The sequence below is a fragment of the Fukomys damarensis genome, unplaced genomic scaffold, assembly GCF_012274545.1.
Source record: "Fukomys damarensis isolate Sample0158 unplaced genomic scaffold, DMR_v1.0_HiC HiC_scaffold_6, whole genome shotgun sequence".
Lineage (NCBI taxonomy): Eukaryota > Metazoa > Chordata > Mammalia > Rodentia > Bathyergidae > Fukomys > Fukomys damarensis.
The window spans coordinates 38,907,612-38,914,456 of NW_022900918.1; positions in this window are offsets into that span (position 1 = coordinate 38,907,612).

A 6,845-nucleotide genomic window follows, 5' to 3' on the forward strand; every position below is an offset into this window, starting at 1 on the left:
TTTTTTTTTTTTTTGGAACTGAGGATCAAACTAGGATCCTTGTGAGGCAGGTGGCAGAACCACTGAGCTAAATCCCCAGCCCATAAAACTTCTAGATTTTTGCATCTTCCTTTGGTCTCCTAAGAGTTTTCTCTCACACATCTAATCTAACAGAAGGTTGTTTTGTTTTGTTTTTTTAACTATTCTTCTATGGCAGTTTTCCAAAGCAATCACTTCGATCTCACAGAAATAACAACTCCTCTGTCACATTCCGACGTCATTGGTTTGCTTTGTATCTAATTAAGTCATGTAATTACAATAGCAAGTACAGCTGGCATAAACAGGCCGAGAACAAATGTAACTGACTCTTGGAGAGCTCACAGCTTAACTTCTGATCGGCGGAAGGAGGCAGAAATGGGCCAAGCAGAGGACAACCACGCCACCGCCCATGCTCTGCGTTTGGAGTGGCCGTGGGCTCAGAGCACAGTGGGAAGCTTTCTCTGGGCGCCGGATCTAGGGACTGACTGAGCATCACCAAGTGTGCCCACCCTGGCTCCTCTGTCTGGAAATTCTAGGTAGAGCTTTGGGGCTCTGCTATTGAACTCTAAAATGTACTGATTCGATGAGAATCCCTTGCAGTGGTCGATCGGCATCTGCTGGATTCTCTCTGGTGGGGGAACCTATGCTCGTGAGGTCTCCGCCACACCCACAGTGGAGGGAAGAGAGGTTTGAGTCACATTCAGCAAAACATCATGCAGAGGGGCCTGGGCAGGGCAGGCTGCTCCCCTCACGGCAGCAGGAGGCAGACAGGAGAGAGGAGCTGGGGGAGACAAAGGCTCCAGCTCTCACCCCCAGGGATTGCCACCTCCCAGCAGAACCCAACTCCTAGCAGCCTGCGAGCCCACACGATCCAGTCTTCCTCTGGAAGTCCTGCCCATGAGCACCGGAGGCGTCCTATGGTCTCTATAGCTAAACCCTAACACAGACGAGCTGTTTCCTGCCTAGATGGTCCCAGCAGAGAGAAGGCTGCAATTTGCCTCGTATTTTCCAGACACAGACATTCCCAGATTTCAATGTGGTGACACACTGTATCTTAGTGCCACTATTAGATTACTAGACTCATGTTCAAAACGGTACATGCATTTTACATCACATTTAAATTCTTGCATCCCTAAGATCAATCCCCCTTAGCCTGCCCTCCTTTTTTTTCTTTTTTTCCCCATGAGATTCATACACTCTAAAAGGCCGTGTGCTTTGCTGATTACTCTCTAGCCTGCTTATTTTTCTGTTCCACCTCTTCCAACAGGAATGAGAACACACCAACCCCACACCTCGCCCTTGCTCACTCTTCCACCCCAGCCCCACAGCCCTCTGGTGGTCTTCTCACCCTGGTGACATGGTGTGCCATGCTTTAGAGTTCAGGGCCCCCGGATGGCTTCCATGTGCAGAGGTTGGGTTGCAGGAAGGTGCTATGATCATCGTGGGGGCTCTAACTTCATTTAGTGGTGAGCTGGCTTTAATGAAGGTAGCTGAAACAGAAGGTGGGGCCTTGCTGAGAGGGGTGGGTCCCAGAAGGGTGATCTTGAGGACTGCATTTGGTCCCTAACCACTTCCTCTGTGTCTCTTTCCCTCTTCAGAGAAGCTTTGATTGGCCACGCCATTCCACTGTGCCTCAGGCCAACAGCAACTGAACCAGCTGAGGATGCCCTGAAACCCTAAGCCAAAACAAACCCGTCCTCCTTTAAATTGCTTATCTACAGTACTTTGTCACCACCAAGAAGAGCTAACACGAGAGAGACTCTACAAAGCCCCCTGGACCACAGCTGTCCACACCAGTCAGAAGCTACATGCTCACCAAGGGGACACCAAAACCACCACCCAGAAATCAGACTCACGCCTGCCCCAGGCCACGAGCTTCGTGTCACAAATCACTGATCCAAGGCTGCTCAATGAACCTGTTTGTTTCCCCCACTTTCTTCAGACTCAAGAGGTCTTCGGAGCCAGGGTACTGCAGACATCTTATTTTTCACTAGATAGTGGGCCTGAAAATGAATTTCAGTTAGCACTCCCTGTGTCTCTGAGGGAGAAATGACCAGTGAGGGGCTATCGACTTGTGCTTGGTGCTTCTGATATAAAGAATAATTCAGCAGGGGCAAGGGCTGATTGTCATCCTGCCGTTTCCCTTTGGAACGTCTTCAGTTTCACAGCTCCCTTGCTGCTGCACCTGAAGTTGCTTGTACAGCATATTCCTCAGCAGCCCAGTCACTCTCTTCAGAGCATGAAGAAATTGGGGCGAACTTCATCCTTGCCTTGGAATACGTATCCTTCCAAAGCCAACCGGAGTGTCTGGCTGGAGGCCAGATGCACAGAATCATACAGATATAAATCAAAAGGCATTGGTGGAGGTCCCTTCCTGCACTTACAATGGCTCTCGAATAAAGTGAGGTAACCTGAACAAACAACAATAGCAGAGCCACAGTTAATTAGTGGAAGCCCCCCCAACGTCTGGGCACCATAAATATCCACGCCATGCCCAGTTGGGGGGCCTCGCCGGGCACCCCGCACCTATCTCTGTCCCAGTCATGAGTTGGGGATTTATAGTAACTTACAGCCACGCATTCTTGACTGTACGGCCGTATGTTTTATTATTCAACCAGATGTAGGCCATAAAACTGTTGTATCTCTTCTTTGGTTTGCTTAGTACTAGTAAAATAAACTTCAAATGCCTAACTTCGTGGCTGTTCTGATATTGCAGCACTCTAGAAAGCAAGGGTTTTGCTGCCTGGCACCCCGAAATTGCTCTAGTGTCCCAGGGTGTTTGGAAAGCTGGCCTCTCGCTCCCAGAGGTGTTCCGAGGACCCTCGCAAGTAGAATGTACTGTTCTGTGCCATGACTTGCTTCCCATCGATTTCTGGGCTGATGGACCATGGCCTCTTTGATAGCTCCTTTTGGCTTCCTCCAGAGGAGGAAATAGCCCTGTCTCTTCTCCGCCCTGGAGCCTGCATTATTGATATTCTTTAATCATTATGTTGGAACATAAAGCTTCTGTTATGTTGCAATTATTCTGTGTCCTTACGAGAATGCAGTCAGTGAAACAAAAATAGATGATTCGGCCCTCTGCAGGGTGGTCCCGCTGGTCTGGGCTGCTCTGAGGACAATACACAGAGCGGAGCAACACTCATGCTGGCTTTTTGGCAACAGTTTCACAAAAGGAATCCTTTGAAAGTTCTCAAAAGTGAAAATATCATCATCTTGAGCATTTTAACCCATGGAGAGCTAGGCAGAAGGGCCAAGTCCACTTTCCTGGGACAGTGTGTTCATTTTAACTCCACTTTCCCTAGATGCTTTTGATCAAGCTTGTACCAGAGCCAAAAAGACAAGAGGAAAACAAAATGAAATACTGAAACAAGATGGCGGGTATTCTTCAGGCAAGGGCTGACAAAAAGCCGCCATGTGGTGAAAATCTCTTGTGATTTTATCTAAATGAAAATCACTTGATTTTTTTCTAAATGCCCAAGAAGTACAGGAAGAGCCCTGTGGCCCCATAAGACATAGGAAGTGAAGCACACTGGAGATCCAACACGTCTATGCTGGTCTCTCTGTCTCCTGTTACTCAGTAAAGGAACACCAAAGGAACACGAAGGATCTGCTTGCTTACTGAAGTAGAGAGTAGTGTTTCTGAGGCTCAGGGTTGAAGCTGAGTGGAGGCACCCTTAATGCAAAGTCTGAGTCTGCTCATCAGAAGCCTGTTGGGTTTTCCCTGGTCACTTCCGGAAGAGAGTCTGATCTCCATTTTCCTGGGACTGGGGTTGGGGCTGGTTCTGGCCACTGTGTCCTAAGTGGGGCCCTTGCACTTGTGCTCTGCTTGCACTAGCACAGTTTGCACTCACACTGCCCTGTAGGATGTGGCCTCCTTCTCAGGAACAGCAGCCCCTGTGTCCACAACGAGGGCCGTGGCCCTTGCCTGGAGTGCGGAAGGACAAAGATGACACCCAGGGCGGACATGGACCCTCAATATTTGAAGTCCTTGGAGCCGCCTGACATGAGGGCATCACTCGGCCCTTCCAACAGTCACAAAATAATCTTCAAACTGATTGCTGATTTTACCTTATAAATATGTGTGTCTGCATTAAAACAGCGTGGCTTTCTGGGGGCTTCATACCCTGGAGAAACAGGCAGTGGCGAGGGGACAGACAGAAGGGAAGAGCAGTGATCATGAGGTAGTCCTTCCTGCTAAGTCGGGAAATGCCTGGGGCTCTGCGGGGATGAGGGCCAGGGTGGCTTTACCTGAGCCTGACTCCCTCTGCTTTCCAAGAGCAACCTGGTTAAGATGACACAGACATTGCTGTGGAGAGGAAAGAGAAGGAGGGAGGCAGAATGACCAGCTAGAACCAAGTAAGCAAGTAAAGCAGTAGGATTTGTACACTCATTACAGGCTGTGTGTTTCACAACGCTGACTTCTTTTCAAAGTGACAGCTGTGGCTTTACCTTTCCCCCACCACTGCCTGCTGGACAGAGAGACAGAGTATGGGTCGGCCGGGTTACAGCTGTTCACTTTGCCCTCAGGACCACGGGAGAAGCAGGTGCGGCCAAGGATGAAAAGGCCCGAGGTGCATTTGGTCTCTGTCACCTCCTGCCCTTGCTGCTGTAAGTGTGGTGCCGTGTTCTACGTCTCTGTGTTAGGGCCAGAGGTCTCTGTGTTATGATCAGATTTCCCTCCCTGAAAATAGTATGGTGTCCTCAGAAAAGTGAACTTGATCTTTTGAGTTCCCAGAAACCCCAAACATAGAGCAGGTTTTCTTCCCTTTTAAAAACATCAACGAGATCTTTCTTTGTGAACCAGCTCTGATTTTCCTTTCATCCATGGCAATGTGAAAATAAATCTTTCCTCCTCTCAAAATAACAACACTGAGAACATCCAGTTGGTAGCCTTCTGAAAGTTTGCTCTTCGATGCCATTACATTTAAACAGCTGTCATTTAGCCAAGTGACTGAAGAAATGCACCATGTTGAATTGTAATGCAGGGGGCTCCACATCGTTCAATATCTTTTTTCTAAGAACAAATTGAAAAGGGGTCAATTGTCTCTTCCTGAAGAGAGCAGGTCCTAATCACCAAAAGTGTCTATACTCATCCCAATCATTTTCCATTTTCTGTGTTGGAAAACTTGTTTTGTCAATGGTTTAAAAAGAGAGTTTGGTTCTTCTCTCCTTTGGGGGAAGGGATCATGTGATTACTCATATTGTGAAATCCCAAAGCACAAAACATGAGAGAATGAAAGAAAGTAAAGCAGAGCCCTTATTTGCCAGGCAGTGGGTTCCAGTCCCTCCTTCCCTGGTGGGGAAGGCTGGCCGCGTACTTAACCTCCAGGTCTGGCTGCTAAACTCCTGAAGCTGACAATGAACCCTGCCTCACACAGTTGTTATGGAAATCACATTAGATCATGCAGATAAAGAGGCTGGCAGGAAAATGTTCACTAGAAAGCAGCTTTTCCTCTCTTCCCGTCATTTCTGAGCACCATCAAATACCTACTGTTCCATATCTTTATGGTTTCTTGGCAGGAAATATGTGGTCTTGGCCCCTGGTTTTACCTCTCATTGGTTTTCTTTGAGATTTGGCTTCAAATGAAGCATAATTTCCCATTCTCCTAGAATCTTACTTCTGTTCTTGGTTGGTGACATTTTAATGAAATGAGGAATCACGATATCTTCCTAGTTAAAGGTGAAAAAACACATTAAAGTCAGAATTCCTCCATGCATATATACAGCAGAATTGCAGCCAAAATGTCCTGTATGTAAGTAGACACTTCTAAATATCTTTTCTTTTCTTTTGTTTATCTTTGAATTTTTGACCCTGGGAGTGAAGCCAGGGCTTTTGCACTGCGTTTTATCTCCAGCTCTTTATTTTTTTATTTTGAGACAAGGTCTAACTAAGTCGTGAAGTTGCCCGGGCTGAGCTGAAACTTAAAATCCTCCTGCTTCAACCTCTCAGAGGATTGCACTGCTTCTCTGCCATGCCCAGCTTGGATTTTCTTTTAATTTTGAAAAATAAAGCACTGGGATATGTTATAAAATGCAACCCTCAGCCTTCTCGATGATCTAGGGGAGCCAGCGGACCAGCCACAGGAGTTCTCAGGTTCCCAGCTCAATCAGGATCACCTTGCTATTTGTCATAAGTCAACAATTTGATTTTTATAAAATTTTTAAAATCCTAACCATGTACGATTCTAACTATAAACGTGCATGTGGTATTCAGAATGACTCCCCCTTCAGCTTGTGTGTAACACAACCAAGCGTCCATTTATTACCAGCTAAAGCACCGGTACTGACTTGAACATGGAACCATTATATGACGCAAGTTGAACTCTCAAATCTCACGCTTCTCTAAGCTACAGGTGAGGAGAGTGCTGCCCAAAATAAAAGCTTCTTGACACCTGATATTTTCAAAGAAATTCAACCATTTTGAGGTTTGGGTTCTGGTTATTTTGGACAAAATGCACCTTCTTGGCAGCACAGGGAGAAAAGGCTGTCAAGTTGTCTGTTGAAGAACTTCCTTCGGGACACTGACCTTCAAGATGCCCTTCAAGGGCAGCAAGTCTGCCGAGCTGATGAAAAGAAGCAGGTCCTCCCCACAGATCAACTTCCTTCCGGTCTCACTCTGCCTGGACTGGGAAGAAACATGAAATATCAAAACACCCATCCATAGTTTAGTCGTGCTGTTTAAAAACCCCATCTACCTTAATAATGGCAACTGTGTAGGCTTTCTCCTCTACTCTTTAGATTTTTAGAGAAGCAGGATGTAAAATAAACTTTCCAATGTGCATGAGAAATGAGTGTGGAATTCTACCGAAGTACGTTTGTAATTAGTA